The sequence below is a fragment of the Globicephala melas genome, chromosome 2 (assembly GCF_963455315.2).
Source record: "Globicephala melas chromosome 2, mGloMel1.2, whole genome shotgun sequence".
In the NCBI taxonomy this organism is placed as follows: domain Eukaryota; kingdom Metazoa; phylum Chordata; class Mammalia; order Artiodactyla; family Delphinidae; genus Globicephala; species Globicephala melas.
In genome coordinates this window covers 145476744-145494113 of record NC_083315.2, presented here as the reverse complement: position 1 = coordinate 145494113, position 17370 = coordinate 145476744, and the positions used below count along the sequence as shown (strand labels likewise).

General features: G+C 40.7%; 1 protein-coding gene and 1 pseudogene across 3 annotated transcripts in view; one reads left to right on the top strand and one right to left on the bottom strand.

Annotated features, from left to right (window-relative positions):
- Positions 1-17370, bottom strand: part of SMOC1 (SPARC related modular calcium binding 1) — a 156767-nt gene that overhangs the window by 60136 nt on the left and 79261 nt on the right. The gene's annotated exons all lie outside the window — the stretch shown is intronic.
- Positions 6109-6776, top strand: LOC115852055 (coiled-coil domain-containing protein 115 pseudogene; annotated as a pseudogene).

The window sequence follows — 17370 nt, the reverse complement described above, 5'->3', positions numbered from 1 at the left end:
GAACCTAGTCCTGGCAGACAGAAGTACCCCCCAGACCTGGAAGGGAGATGAAGAAAGGCCTGGGTCCCAGTGCTGGTGTCTGAGCGAACTGTCTTTGTGCCCTGTAATTCTCTGGCAGATGGAACTCTCTTGGGGGAGAGGGAGAGGAGGTAAGATAAATATTCAAATCAAGAGTCTTTTGCTCCAGTTTGAGTGAGAGGCCATATCTGGAGTAGTTCGGACAATAGCATGCGGGCCTCTGCTGTGCCCCCCGGCCAGCCTGCTTTCTTCTGGCTGTTCTTGGGGGGCTTCTCAGACAGGGGTCGGATCTTGCATCCTAAAGTAGCTTCTTTGTTGTTGGACTTTTGCTGGTTTTCCTACCAGCTTCCCTAGGAGAACGGTCTCCCTTGCGTGTGCCCACTTCCTTCCCTTCTGGAATGTGAAGCTGCTCTTCCTCCACCTTTATGTCTGTCACTTTGATACAGTGATGAATACAGTTGGTGTCCTATTGGGTGTGACTGGGAATTATTGGAGATGAAAGGGTTCTCTACCGAAATAACTTTGGAATATTGGGTCAAATAAAATTAAAAGATTTCTTGACTGCAGAACTTCTCAGAGCCTTAAATCAGTTCATGATTCAGCTCTGAGAGGAAGATATCATTTGCAGCAATCCATAACTCAATTAACTGTGGGACTCTCCCTTAACTTTGTGTGGGTGAAACTGAATCCCCCTAACACTGAGTTTATTATTTTTAACCTCTCTATCTAAAGCGTTATTCCCTTTCTTGTCCCACCCTTGTTCCCCTCAGGATTGAGGAGTATCAAAGAAAAGGGGGAAACCAAGCAGGACCCTGTGGGGCCCTTCCAGGTACCAAAGCCCCATTTCTTATTTGTAGAAAACTACACTAAACTAAAGGCTTTAGTCTCCTAGGCCTTCCCTGAGTTCCAAAGAGCAGACTCAAGCAGTTACTAATTAGGGAAGTGAGAGAGTACAGAAATAAGGGAAAAGCAGTCAGGCAAGAAAAGTAATGATAGCTTAAACAATACTTCAGTGATAGTAAAACAGAGTCCTAGTTCCTCCTCAAGGGATATACATAACAATCTGACACAAGTCTTTGAGTTGTTCTGCAGAGGATGGTGACTACAAGCTGAATAGAAGCATGTGGACCCCAGACTGGTTGGAACCAGAAAGTTGCTGATTAAGATTCTGAAACATCACCCTGTTACCTCACCACCAACCAATGAGAAGAAAGTCCATGAGCTGCAAGCCTCACCCCAAATGTTGCCTTTAAAAACCCTTCCTTGAAAGCTGTCAGGGAGTTCAGATCTTTTGAGCGTGAGCTGCCCATTCTCTTTCCTTGGCACCCTGCAATAAATGCTCTACTTTCCTTCACCATAACCTGGTGTCAGTGGATTGGCTTTGCTGCACATGGGTGAGGGCAAATGGACCCAAGTTTGGTTTGGTAACACAGGGAGCATTCCATGGTAGTACTAGTGTTTTCTGAAACACGATTTTTTTCAAAAAAAAAAAAAGAAAGAAAAAGAAAACAAAAAGCAGTATAATGAAGTGCAGGGCCTTGCTATATTTCTCTGCTTTTCCCAGTCATACTTTCTCACTATCCAGGTATCAGGCTTTCATTTAGTTTACTCTTTTTTGAAACAATTTTCCTCTGGCAAATCCCCACCTCCTTTTCTGTAATGCTTTCTCATGCCCTATCTATTAAGAAATCCATCCTGAATTGCCTTAGACCTTCATTGACAACTGGGATCCCCTCCAAGGCACCTCTACCCTGCGGCTACATCACTCCATTCCCACCCCTTTTCTCTGCACTTCTTTTGTAAAATAGAAAAATGTGAACCATATGCAAAGGGACAGGCTTGATTCAGCATTCTTCTAGCAACTACCAAACTTGTAATGAAATGACTACTATCATGTACCGGAACATCTCCTAGTGGGAAAAAGTTAAACTAAAAACAGAAGGCATGTGGCTATTTCTCTAACTCTCCTTGGCAGTGGGAGTATGAGACCTTTTTTTTTTTTTTTTTTTTTATAATCTTCCAGTTGCTCCAAATCGGTTAGTAGGTTTTTTGGATTAAGCTAATGCACAGTGATAGTTAAGCATCTTGCAGTAGATCCACCCAGTAACTTTGTTTCAGGGCAGTATTTTTAGCAGGCACATTTTCCTTTTGTCTGCATACTCTATAGGACCTCTAAGAAATTGTTTTTCCATGGGTGCCATGTACCCTGGCTGGATGACTGAGTCCCTGGGCCATCTGAGGTTGCCACTCATCCCCCTAGAACCTCTCTCTCCATCAGAACCTGCAGGAGAACATTGTTTATTGCATTCACAGTAAGATTTACCTGGAGGGCTTATGAAAACAGATTCCTGGGCCCCACCCACAGAATTTCTGGATTCATTAGTTCTGGGGTCATCTGGGTGACATGCATTTCTAAGAAGTCCCCAAGGGATGCTGCTGCTGGTTCGGGGACCACACTCCAAGAACCAGTGTTTTAAAAGACACTTCGTCACTCTATCCTTTCTGGCATTTATCATGAACTACTCAAGAAACAAATACTTTTCTAGGTGGGAATTTGGGAGCAAGGGGCCTTGGGACAATACTTCTCTCCAAAGTTTTTCTGTTCCCGTTGTTCTGATGACATGTGGTCTTTTAATTCATGGGTCTAGTGATTCGTGGCATTAAATCTTCTGGATGATTTCACACATGGAAGAAAGTTTGATTGCAGTGAGACGAGCAGGGGAGACAGGAGGGATGGTGTAATCCTTTTGGTCTGGCTAGCATGAGCTGTTTCTCCCTCTGTTTAGAAGAGGTTATCCCACAAACTTCCCCCTCATCTTTAGTCAGGTCTGGATGAGAAGCAACAGGATGCAGAAGAAAAAAAACATGGCTTTGGAGTCAAAATTAGCTGGGTTTAAATACCATCTCTGTGTAACTTTGGCAAAGTCACTTAACCTCTCTGAGCCTATTTATGAAATAAGGCTAATGGTGCCTACCTTGAAGGTTACTGAGAAGACAAAATGAGACAAGATATACAAAGCATCTAAAATAGTGTCATGTGTAGAGTATGTACTCAGCACAAGCAGATTTCATCCCTTTCCCCTTCCGTTTTACAGAGAGGATGTAGGTTGTAACTTAAAAGCACTGCTATTCCTGCTGGCTGTAGACACTGTCTCCTGCTCTATGCCAAGTCTAGGGAGGACTGTCTGCTGGGGAATGAGGGATTTTCCTTTTAGAGTATTTGCCTCGTCCTCCAGATTTTAATGGAGAAGATGCAAGGAAGGAAGATAATCCCTCAATTTCAAATCCTCCTAAATGTGGGAGTCCTTGTTGACTATGTTTTTTATGAGTCGATGGTGTAATGTGGTTGCCAACGTGATATTAGTCAAGCAGTAGTGTGTTTAGAACAAGAGATAATCCCATTCTTCCCCCAAGCTATTTATGACCACATCTGAAATACTGTGTCCAGTTTGGGGAAGGACACTCTATAAGGGGCACCTTAGCAAACTGAATTAAGAGGAAAGAGGCCAGGAGGAAAGAGAGACATAAAACCCTGTGATATGGGAATGAGCGATAGAACTAAAGATCTTTGCCAGGGTGAAAAGAAATATTTGTTGGCTATAAGACAGGATTTCACAAGGACATAATGGTGCCTGTCTTCAGATCTTTCTGTGGAAGTGTGATTTCTATGGAATCTGTAAGTTCCTTAGCTAGAATGGGGGTCAGCTGTTGGAAATTACAACTTTCAAGTCAATGTACGGAAGGAATTTCCAACTAAATTGTCCCAAAATGCATTATGTTGTCATTGGTGGTAATAAGTTTCCTGTCTTTGGTGGCAATCAAGCAGAAGATAGATGACTGCTTGGTGAGAGATTGTCCCTGGATGTGGTGGGTCAGGGAGAGGAAGGAGATGAACCAGATACATCTGAGGTCCCCTGTGACCCAAAAGTTCTGTGATTTTACGACTGTGCCCTAAGTTGAACTTTCGCTGGTTAAGAGTAAGGTGGAAATTTATGAACTGGTACCTAATTGTCAGTGTTAGGACCATTTTTCCAAATACATGATGAAAAACATTTTTTGTATTTTCCAAAAAGTGCGAACACCATCCCCTCCACCACACACATAAAAGTATTTTTTAAAATCTTAGTGTTAGGGCTTCAGAGACACAAAAAACTTTACTTTCTTGACTTCTGCCCTCCGATTTGGTGCCTAAAATGGCCCAGGTTTTGTAAACAGCAAATATGACACCTCTTGTTCATTCACTTCTATTTCCATTTCAGGGGGAAGATATCAAATACGTTTTTACTTTTTAAAAATATCCAATGGGGGTACCCTCAAGATGGCGGAGGAGTAAGATGTGAAGATCACCTTCCTCCTCACAAATACTTCAGAAATACATCTACACGTGGAACAACTCCTACAGAACACCTACTGAACGCTGGCAGAAGACCTCAGACTTCCCAAAAGGCAAGAAACTCCCCCACGTACCTGTGTAGGGCAAAAGAAAAAAGAATAAACAGAGACAGAAGAATAGGGACGGGACCTGCACCTCTGGGAGGGAGCTGTGAAGGAGGAAAGGTTTCCACACACTAGGAAGCCCCTTCGCGGGTGGAGACTGCGGGTGGCAAAGGCGGGGAGCCTCGGAGCCGCGGAGGAGAGCACAGCAACAGGGGTGTGGAGGGCAAAGCGGAGAGATTCACGCACAGAGGATCGGTGCCGACCAGCACTCACCAGCCCGAGAAGCTTGTCTGCTCAGCCGCCGGGACAGGTCGGGGCTGGGAGCTGAGGCTCGGGCTTCGGTCGGATCCCAGGGAGAGGACTGAGGTTGGCAGCGTGAACACAGCCTGAAGGGGGCTAGTGCACACAGCTAGCTGGGAGGGAGTCCAGGAAAAAGTCTGGAACTGCCTAAGAGGCAAGAGACCCTTGTTTTGCGGTGCGCGAGGAGAGGGGATTCAGAGCACCACCTAAAAAGCTCCAGAGACGAGGGCAAGCTGTGGCTATCAGCAAAGACCCCAGAGACGGGCATGAAATGCTAAGGCTGCTGCTGCAGCCACCAAGAAACGGCAGCTTCCTTTTTCTTCAGTATAGTTTTTAGCGCTTGTTATTATTGGTGGACTGGTTTTTTGGTTTAATTGTTTTCTTCTTTCTTTTTTTTTGTATTACTTTTTAATTTTTAATAATAATTTTTTATTTGAATAACTATTTTATTTATGTATTTATTTTTTCTTTCTTTTTCTTTTTCTCCCTTTTCTTCTGAGCCGTGTGGCTGACAGGGCCTTGGTGCTCCGGCTGGGTGTCAGGCCTGAGCCTCTGAGGTGGGAGAGCCGAGATCAGGACATTGGTCCACCAGAGACCTCCCAGCTCCATGTAATATCAAATGGCAAAAGCTTTCCCAGAGATCTCCATCTCAACACTAAGACCCAGCTTGACTCAACAACCAGCAGGCAATAGTGCTGGACACCTTATGCCAAACAACTAGCAAGACAGGAACACAACCCCACCCATTAGCAGAGAGGCTGCCTAAAATCATAGTAAGTTCACAGACACCCCAAAACACACCACTGGACTCGGTCCTGCCCACCAGAAAGACAAGATCCAGCCTCATCCACCAGAACACAGGCAGCAGTCCCCTCCACCAGGAAGCCTACACAACCCACTGAAACAACCTTAGCCACTGGGGACAGACACCAAAAACAACGGGAACCACGAACGTGCAGCCTGTGAAAAGGAGACCCCAAACACAGTAAGTTAAACAAAATACAAAGACAGAAACACACAGCAGATGAAGGAGCAAGGTAAAACCCATCAGACCAAACAAATGAGGGGGAAATAGGCAGTCTACCTGAAAAAGAATTCAGAGTAATGATAGTCAAGATGATCCAAAATCTTGGAAATAGAATGGAGAAAAAACAAGAAACGTTTAATAAGGACCTAGAAGAACTAAAGAGGAAACAAAAAATGATGAACAACACAATAAATGAAATTAAAAATTCTCTAGAAGGAATTAATGGAAGAATAACTGAGGCAGAAGAACAGATAAGTGACCTGGAAGATAAAATAGTGGAAGTAACTACCACAGAGCAGAATAAAGAAAAAAGAATGAAAAGAGGAATGTGTGCAGAGCCCACGGTGGCGCGGTATCTGCGAGCCGAGCTGGACTCGCTTCTCCTGCAGCTGCTCAGGGACCTGGAGGAACTGGAGGCAAAGCGGGTGGCACTGAATGCCCGGGTGGAGGGCTGGCTCTCACTCTCCAAAGCTCGCTGCACCATGGGTGCCAAGTCGGTAAGGCCTCTGCAGTATGCCTCCCACATGGAGCCCCAGGTCCACGTCTGCACCAGCAAGGCCCAGGACGGACTCCAGAGGTTCTGAATGTGAGAGCCGGCACCCAGACTCCAGAGGACGTGGGACCCCACAAGGCAGTTCTGCACAGGCGCAAGGGCCTCACGAGGACCCCAGAGCCAGACTGCTCCCCAGCTCCCCAGGACCCTCTGAACTGGTTTAGAATCCTGGCTCCTCACAGTCTACAGCAAGCTCAAGCCAGCTTCTGGGAGGGTCTGCAGCTGGCTGCAGACATGGCCAGCCTTCAGATCCGCATCGACTGGGGTCGAAGCCAGCTCCAGGGGCTGCAGGAGAAACTCAAGCAGTGGAGCCCGGGGCTCCCTGACCTGCCACCACAGAAGCAAGGCAGTGAGCACAGCTGTTCTTTGATGTGGCTGCATTATCTCAGGCCTTCTTCCTTCACAGATTGCCCCCCACCCCAGCTGTTCCTCCCTCCTTAATACTTCTCTGGTCTGCATGTTTCCAACTTTGTTAGGTGGGGAAGTTTGAAGAGGCAAAGTGAGTAATGTTGAAAGTCACTACTATGAAACCACTTCTAGAGTTGTGTTGTCTCAGGACGTATTCATGTCAGGAAGGCACAAACCTGTTAGGTTAGTTCATATCACTGAACAACTGTAACAACCTGATGCATAAATCAGCTGCGGTTTTTCATTAAAGGATGAAATATTGCACAGCTAGTGGCAGGGAAGGACAAGAGGTAGGTGCTTCAGTTTCACTACATCCTTACAAGTAATTTTGATGGAGGAAAAAACCATACACAGATAACAGATCAGGACAGAATGATAACTCATCGATAAAACACACACACACACCTGAGTAGATGGGCAGCACTTGGCAGGTTTTAAGCCAGAAAGTAAAAAGGATCGGACCTAGATTTTCAAGGGAAATCTTTCAAGAGACCATTCAGGTTTATAAAACCTGCCATTATCTTTCCAAGAGTGAGTCTTCTAATTTGTTGAAGGGCCAGGAACTCTGTGGCAATTCATTTTCCTACTGGCTTCTTGATAATTTTAGCAGTTTCTAGGAGCTAATTGTTACATTTGGTGGATGTTAGTTTTCTGTTCATAATACGAGATGTAAATTGTTTTTCCCAGTTTGTCTTTTAACTTTGCTTATGGTGGTTTAAAAATAAAAACCAAACTTTTTATTATAAAATAAAATAAATAAAACACATTATATTAAATGGCAAAAAACAACAACAAAAAAGAATGAAAAGAATTGAGGACAGTCTCAGAGACCTCTAGGACAGCATTAAACACACCAACATTCGAATTATAGGGGTACCAGAAGAAGAAGAGAAAGAGAAAGGGACTGAGAAAATATTTGAAGAGATTATAGTTGAAAACTTGCCTAATATGGGAAAGGAAATGGTCAATCAAGTCTAGGAAGCGCAGAGAGTCCCATACAGGATAAATCCAAGGAGAAACAAACCAAGACACATATTAATCAAACTATCAAAAATTAAATACAAAGAAAAAATATTAAAAGCAGCAAGGGAAAAACAACAAATAACACACAAGGGAATTCCCATAAGGTTAACAGCTGATCTTTCAGCAGAAACTCTACAAGCCAAAAGGCAGTGACAGGAAATATTTAAAGTGATGAAAGGGAAAAACCTACAACCAAGATTACACTACCCAGTAAGAACCTCATTCAGATTCGACAGAGAAATTAAAACATTTACAGACAAGCGAAAGCTAAGAAAATTCAGCACCACCAAACCAGCTTTACAACAAATGCTAAAGAAACTTCTCTAGGCAGGAAACACAAGAGAAGGAAAAGACCTACAATAACAATCCCAAAACAATTAGCAAAATGGTAATAGGAACATACATATCGATAACTACCTTGAATGTAAGTGGATTAAATGCTCCAACCAAAAGACATAGACTGGCTGAATGGATACAAAAACAAGACCCGTATGTATGCTGTCTACAAGAGACCCACCTCACACCTCAGGACACATACAAACTGAAAGTGAGGGGATGGAAAAAGATATTCCATGCAAATGGAAATCAAAATAATGCTGGTGTAGCAATTCTCATATCAGACAAAATGGACTTTAAAACAAAGACTATTACAAGAGATAAAGAAGAACACTACATAATGATCAATGGATCAATCCAAGAAGAAGATATAACAATTGTAAATATTAATGCACCCAACATAGGAGCACCTCAATACATAAGGCAAATACTAACAGCCATAAAAGGGGAAATCGACAGTAACACAATCATAGTAGGGGACTTTAACACCACACTTTCACCAATGGACAGATCATCCAAAATGAAAATAAATAAGGAAACACAAGCTTTAAATGATACATTAAACAAGATAGACTTAATTGATATTTATAGGACATTCCATCCAAAAACAACAGAATACACTTTCTTCTCAAGTGCTCATTCTTGGAACATTCTCCAGGAACATTCTCAAGTGCTCATTCATGGAACATTCTCCAGGATAGATCATATCCTGGGTCACAAATCAAGCCTTGGTAAATTTAAGAAAATTGAAATCGTATCAAGTATCTTTTCTGACCACAATGCTATGAGACTAGATGTTGCTATGAGACTAGATATCAATTACAGGAAAAAATCTGTAAAAAAATACAAACACATGGAGACTAAACAATACACTACTAAATAACCAAGAGATCACTGAAGAAATCAAAGAGGAAATCAAAAAATACCTACAAACAAATGAGAATGAAAACACGATGATCCAAAACTTATGGGATGCAAAAAGAGCAGTTCTAAGAGGGAAGTTTATAGCAATACAATCATACCTTAAGAAACAAGAAACATCTCAAATAAACAACCTACCCTTACACCTAAAGCAATTAGAGAAAGAAGAACAAAGAAACCCCAAAGTTAGCAGAAGGAAAGAAATCATAAAGATCAGATCAGAAATAAATGAAAAACAAGTGAAGGAAACGATAGCAAAGATCACTAAAACTAAAAGCTGGCTCTTTGAAAAGATACAAAAAATTGATAAACCATTAGCCAGACTCATCAAGAGAAAAAGGGAGACGACTCAAATCAATAGAATTAGAAATGAAAAAGGAGAAGTAACAACTGACACTGCAGAAATACAAAGGATCATGAGAGATTACTACAAGCAACAATATGCCAATAAAATGGACAACCAGGAAGGAATGGACAAATCCTTAGAAATGCACAACCTTCCAAGATTGAACCAGGAAGAAATAGAAAATATGAACACACCAATCACAAGCACTGAAATTGAAACTGTGATTAAAAATCCTCCAACAAACAGAAGTCCAGGACCAGATGGCTTCACAGGTGAATTCTATCAAACATCTAGAGAAGAGCTAACACCTATCCTTCTCAAACTCTTCCAAAATAGAGCAGAGGGAGGAACACCCCCAAACTCATTCGATGAGGCCACCATCACCCTGATGCCAAAAGCAGACAAAGATGTCACAATGAAAGAAAACTACAGGCCAATATCACTGGTGAACATAGATGCAAAAATCCTCAACAAAATACTAGCAAACAGAATCCAACAGCACATTAAAAGGATCATACACCATGATCAAGTGGGGTTTATCCCAGGAATGCAGGGATTCTGCAATATATGCAAATCAATCAATGTGATATGCCATATTAACAAATTGAAGGATAAAAACCATATGATCATCTCAATAGATGCAGAGAAAGCTTTCAACAAAATTCAACACCCATTTATGATAAAAACCTTCCAGAAAGTAGGCATAGAGGGAACTTACCTCAACATAATAAAGGCCATATATGACAAACCCACAGCCAACATCATACTCAATGCTGAAAAACTGAAGCCATTTCCACTAAGATCAGGAACAAGACAAGGTTGCCCACTCTCACTACTATTATTCAACATAGTGTTGGAGGTTTTAGCCACAGCAATCAGAGAAGAAAAAGAAATAAAACGAATCCAAATCAGAAAAGAAAAAGTAAAGCTGTCACTGTTTGCAGATGACATGATACTATACACAGAGAATCCTAAAGATGTTACCAGACAACTACTACAGCTAATGAATGAATTTGGTAAAGTAGCAGGATACAAAATTAATGCACAGAAATTTCTTGCATTCCTATACACTAATTATGAAAAATCTGAAAGTGAAATTAAGGAAACACTCCCATTTACCACTGCAACAAAAAGAATAAAATACCTAGGAATAAACCTACCTAAGAAGACAAAAGACCTGTATGCAGAAAATTATAAGACACTGATGAAAGAAATTAAAGATGATACAAACAGATGGAGAGATATACCATGTTCTTGGGCTGAAAGAATGAACATTGTGAAAATGACTATACTACCCAAAGCAATCTACAAATTCAATGCAATCCCTATCAAACTACCAATGGCATATTTCACAGAACTAGAATAAAAAATGTCACAATTTGTATGGAAACACAAAAGACCCCAAATAGCCAAAGCAATACTGAGAAAGAAAAATGGAGCTAGAGGAATCATGCTCCCTGACTTCAGATTATACTACAAAGCTAAAGTAATCAAGACAGTATGGTACTTGGCACAAAAACAGAAATATATATCAATGGAAGAGGACAGAACGCCCAGATATAAACCCACACACATATAGTCACCTTATCTTTGATAAAGGAGGCAAGAATATACAATGGAGAAAAGACAGCCTCTTCAATAAGTGGTGCTGGGAAAGTTGGACAGCTACATGTAAAAGAATGAAATTAGAACACTCCCTAACACCATACACAAAAATAAACTCAAAATGGATTAAAGACCTAAATGTAAGGCCAGACACCATAAAACTCTTAGAGGAAAACATAGGCAGAATACTCTATGATATAAATCACAGCAAGATCCTTTTTGACCCACCTCCTAGAGAAATGGAAATAAAAACAAAAATAAACAAATGGGACCTAATGAAACTTAAAAGCTTTTGCACAGCAAAGGAAACCATAAACAAGACGAAAAGACAGCCTTCAGAATGGGAGAAAATATTTGCAAATGAAGCAACTGACAATGGATAAATCTCCAAAATTTACAAGCAGCTCATGCAGCTCAATATCACAAAAACAAACAACCCAATCCAAAAATGGGCAGAAGACCTAAATAGACATTTCTCCAAAGAAGATATACAGATTGCCAACAAACACATGAAAGAATGCTCAACACCATTAATCATTAGAGAAACGCAAACAAACCTACAGTGAGATATCATTTCACACAAGTCAGAATGGTCAACATCAAAAAATCTAGAAACAATAAATGCTGGAGAGGGTGTGGAGAAAAGGGAACCCTCTTCCACTGTTGGTGAGATTGTAAATTGATACAGCCACTATGGAGAACAGTATGGAGCTTCCTTAAAAAACTACAAATAGAACTACCATACGACACAGGAATCCCACTACTGGGCATACACCCTGAGAAAACCATAATTCAAAAAGAGTCATGTACCACAATGCTCATTGCAGCTCTATTTACAATAGCCAGGACATGGAAGCAACCTAAGTGTCCATCGACAGATGAATGGATAAAGAACACGCGGCACATATATACAATGGAATATTACCCAGCCATAAAAAGAAACAAAATAGAGTTATTTGTAGTGAGGTGGAAGGATCTAGAGTCTGTCATACAGAGTGAAGTAAGTCAGAAAGAGAAAAACAAATACCGTATGCTAACACGTATATATGGAATCTTAAAAAAAAAAAAAAAGGTCATGAAGAACCTAGGAGCAAGATGGGAATAATGACACAGAGCTACTAGAGAATGGACTTGAGGACGCGGGGAATGGGAAGAGTAAGGTGGGAAGAAGTCAGAGAGTGGTATAGATATATATATACTACCAAATATAAAATAGATAGCTAGTGGGAAGCAACCGCATAGCACAGGGAGATCAGCTCTGTGCTTTGTGACCACCTAGAGGTGTGGGATGGGTAGGATTGGAGTGAGGGAGATGCAAGAGGGAAGAGATATGGGGATACATGTATATGTAAAACTGATTCACTTTGCTATAAAGCAGAAACTAACACACCATTATAAAGCAATTATACTCCAATAAAGATGTTAAAAAAAAAAAAGAGGGCTTCCCTGGTGGCGCAGTGGTTGAGAGTCCGCCTACCGATGCAGGGGACACGGGTTCGTGCCCTGGACCAGGAAGATCCCACATGCCACGGAGCGGCTGGGCCCGTGAGCCATGGCCGCTGAGCCTGCGCATCTGGAGCCTGTGCTCCGCAACGGGAGAGGCCACAGCAATGAGAGGCCCGCGTACCGCAAAAAAAAAATGGAAAAGAAAAGAAAGTATTAATGGGAACATACATATCAATAACTACCTTAAATGTAAATGGATTAGATGCTCCAGCCAAAAGACATAGACTGGCTGAAGGGATACAAAAACAAGGCCCATGTATATGCTCTCTACAAGAGATCCACTTTAGACCTAGGGACACATACAAACTGAAAGTGAGGGGATGGAAAAAGATATTCCATGCAAATGGAAATCAAAATAATGCTGGTGTACCAATTCTCATATCAGACAAAATGGACTTTAAAACAAAGACTATTACAAGAGACAGAGAAGGACACTACATAATTATCAAGGGATCAATCCAAGAAGAAGATATAACAATTGTAAATAATTATGCCCCCAACAAAGGAGCACTGCAATACATAAGGCAAATGCTAACAGCCATAAAAGGGGAAACTGACAGTAATACAATCATAGTAGGGGACTTTAACACCCCACTTTCACCAATGGGCAGATCCTCCAAAATGAAAATAAATAAGGAAACACAAGCTTTAGGTGATACATTGAACAAGATGGACTTAACTGATATTTATAGGACATTCCATCCCAAAACAACAGGACACACTTTCTTTTTAAGTGCTCATGGAACATTCTTCAGGATATACCATATCCTGGGTCACAAATCAAGCCTTGATAAATTTAAGAAAATTGAAATCGTATCAAGTATCTTTTCCAACTACAACTCTATGAGACTAGATATCAATTACAGGAATAAAACTTTAAAAAATACAAACACGTGGAGGCTAAATAATACATTACTAAATAACCAAGAGATCACTGAAGAAATCAAAGAGGAAATCAAAAAATACCTAGAAACAAATGACAATGAAAAGACGATGACCCAAAACCTATGGGATGCAACACAAGTAGTTCTACGAGGTAAGTTTATAGCAATACAATCCTTCCTTATGAAACAAGAAACATCTCAAATAAACAACCTAACCTTACACCTAAAGCAATTAGAGAAAGAAGAACAAAAAAAACCCAAAGGTAGCAGAAGGAAAGAAACCATAAAGATCAGATCAGAAATAAATGGAGGGCTTCCCTGGTAGCACAGTGGTTGAGAGTCCACCTGCCGATGTGGGGGAAGTGGTTTCGTGCCCCGGTCTGGGGGGATTCCACGTGCCGCGGAGCGGCTGGGCCAGTGGGCTATGGCTGCTGAGCCTGCGCGTCCGGAGCCTGTGCTCGACAATGGGAGGGGCCATGGCAGTGAGAGGCCCGCGTACCACACACACACACACACACAAAAAAACAGAAATAAATGGAAAAGAAATGCAGGAAATGATAGCAAAGATCAATAAAACTAAAAGTTGGTTCTTTGAGTAGATAAACAAAATTGATAGACCATTAGCCAGACTCATCAAGAAAAAAAGGGAGAAGACTCAAATCAATAGAATTAGAAATGAAAAAGGAGAAGTAACAACTGACACTGCAGAAATACAAAGGATCATAAGAGATTATACTATAAGCAACTATATGCCAATAAAATGGACAACCTGGAGGAGATGGACAAATTCTTAAAAAAGCACAACCTTCTGAGACTGAACCAGGAAGAAATAGAAAATATAAACAGACCAATCACAAGCACTGAAATTGAAACTATGATTAAAAATCTTCCAACAAACAAAAGCCCAGGACCAGATGGCTTCACAAGCGACTTCTATCAAACATTTAGAGAAGAGCTAACACCTATCCTTGTCAAACTCTTCCAAAATACAGCAGAGGGGTTAACACTCCCAAATTCATTCTATGAGGCCATCATCACCCTGATACCAAAAGCAGACAAAGATGTCAGAAAAAAAGAGAACTACAGGCCATTATCACTGATGAACATCAATGCAAAATCCTCAAGAAAATACTAGCAAACAGAATCCAACAGCACATTAAAAGGATCATACACCATGATCTAGTGGGGTTTATCCCAGGAATGCAGGGATTCTGCAATATATGCAAATCAATCAGTGTGATACACCATATTAACAAATTGAACGATAAAAACCATATGATCATCTCAATAGATGCAAAAAATGTTTTTGACAAAATTCAACACCCATTTATGATAAAATCCCTCCAGAAGTGGGCATAAAGGGAACTTACTTCAACATAATAAAGGCCATATATGACAAACCCACAGCCAACATCATTCTCAATGGTGAAAAACTGAAACCATTTCCACTAAGATCAGGAACAAGACAAGGTTACCCACTCTCACCACTATTATTCAACACAGTTTTGGAAGTTTTATCCACAGCATTTACAGATGAAAAAGAAATAAAATGAATCCAAACCAGAAGAAGAGGTAAACTGTCACTGTTTGCAGATGACATGATACTATACATAAAGATGCCACCAGAAAACTACTAGAGCTAATGAATGAATTTGGTAAAGTAGTAGCAGGATACAAAATTAATGCACAGAAATCTCTTGCATTCCTATACACTAATGAAAAATCTGAAAGAGAAATTAAGGAAACACTCCCATTTACCATTGCAACAAAAAGAATAAATTACCTAGGAATAAACCTACCTAAGGAGACAAAAACCTGTATGCAGAAAATTATAAGACACTGATGAAAGAAATTAAAGATGATACAAACAGATGGAGAGATATACCATGTTCTTGGGTTGAAAGAATGAACATTGTGAAAACGACTATACTACCCAAAGCAAACTACAGATTCAATGCAATCCCTATCAAACTACCAATGGCATTTTTCACAGAACTGGAACAAAAAATTTCACAATTTGTATGGAAACACAAAAGACCCCGAATAGCCAAAGCAATCTTGAGAAAGAAAAACGGAGCTGGAGGAATCATGCTCCCTGACTTCAGATTATATTACAAAGCTACAGTAATCAAGACAGTATGGTACTGGCACAAAAACAGAAATATATATAAATGGAAGAGGATAGAGAGCCCAGATATAAACCCACACACATATGGTCACCTTACCTTTGATAAAGGGGGCAAGAATATACAATGGAGAAAAGACAGCCTCTTCGATAAGTGGTGCTGGGAAAGCTGGACAGCTACATGTAAAATAATGAAGTTAGAACACTCCCTAACACCATACACAAAAATAAACTCAAAATGGATTAAAGACCTAAATGTAAGGCCAGACACCATAAAACTCTTAGAGGAAAACATAGGAAGAACACTCTATGATATAAATCACAGCAAGATCCTTTTTGACCCACCTCCTAGAGAAATGGAAATAAAAATAAACAAATGGGACCTAATGACACTTAAAAGCTTTTGCACAGCAAAGGAAACCATAAACAAGACGAAAGGACAACCCTCAGAATGGGAGAAAATATTTGCAAACGAAGCAACTGACAAAGGATAAGGCTCCAAAATTTACAAGCAGCTCATGCAGCTGAATATCAAAAAAACAAACAACCCAATCCAAAAATGGGTAGAAGACCTAAATAGACATTTCTCCAAAGAAGATATACAGATTGCCAACAAACACATGAAAGAATGCTCAACATCATTAATCATTAGAGAAATGCAAACAAACCTACAATGAGATATCATTTCACACCAGTCAGAATGGCCATCATCAAAAAAATCTACAAATAATAAATGCTGGAGAGGATGTGGAGAAAACGGAACACTCTTGCACTGCTGGTGGGAATGTAAATTGATACAGCCACTATGGAGAACAGTATGGAGCTTCCTTAGAAAACTACAAATAGAACTACCATACGACCCAGCATTCCCACTACTGGGCATATACACTGAGAAAACCATAATTCAAAAAGAGTCATGTACCAAAATCTTCATTGCAGCTCTATTTACAATAGCCCGGAGATGGAAAGAACCTAAGTGTCCATCATCGGATGAATGGATAAAGAAGATGTGGCACATATATACAATGGAATGTTACTCGGCCATAAAAAGAAATGAAATTGAGTTATTTGTAGTGAGGTGAATAGACCTAGAGTCTGTCATACAGAGTGAAGTAAGTCAGAAGGAGAAACACAAATACCATATGCTAATACATATATATGGAATCTAAGAAAAAAAATGTCATGAAGAACCTAGGGGTAAGACAGGAATAAAGACACAGACCTACTAGACAATGGACTTGAGGATATGGGGAGGGGGAAGGGTAAGCTGTGACAAAGTGAGAGAGTGGCATGGACATATATACACTACCAAACGTAAAATAGATAGCTAGTGGGAAGCAGCCGCATAGCACAGGGAGATCAGCTCGGTGCTTTGTGTCCACCTGGAGGGGTGGGATAGGGAGGGTGGGAGGGAGACGCAAGAGGGAGGAGACATGGGGATACGTGTATATGTATAGCTGATTCACTTTGTTATACAGCAGAAACTAACACGCCATTGTAAAGCAATTATACTCCAACAAAGATGTTAAAAATATATCCAATTAAAAAGTCCCTCTTGTGTAGGAGCTTTGTTCACATCAGAACTGTGACAATCTGGCCAGTGGTGGGACAAAAGTGGCCTACAGGAGTGGGGGCTCTTTCTTGTTTCCCATATCTGACTTCACTTTTAGTTAAAATTTTCTGCCTTCATACCTCCCTTCCATGTTCCTTTTACTTTTCCCTACTTTGACAGGGAAAAAAAAAATTCTGATCCTGTTCATTTTTGAGAAGAGTTTAGTTGACTGACCTGCAGGGTCACCTCCTAGCGTGTCATATGCATCCATAGCGGAGTGGCACTAGCCCTGAATGTGTGTGTATTCATGGCTCTGCCTGAAAAGGTTC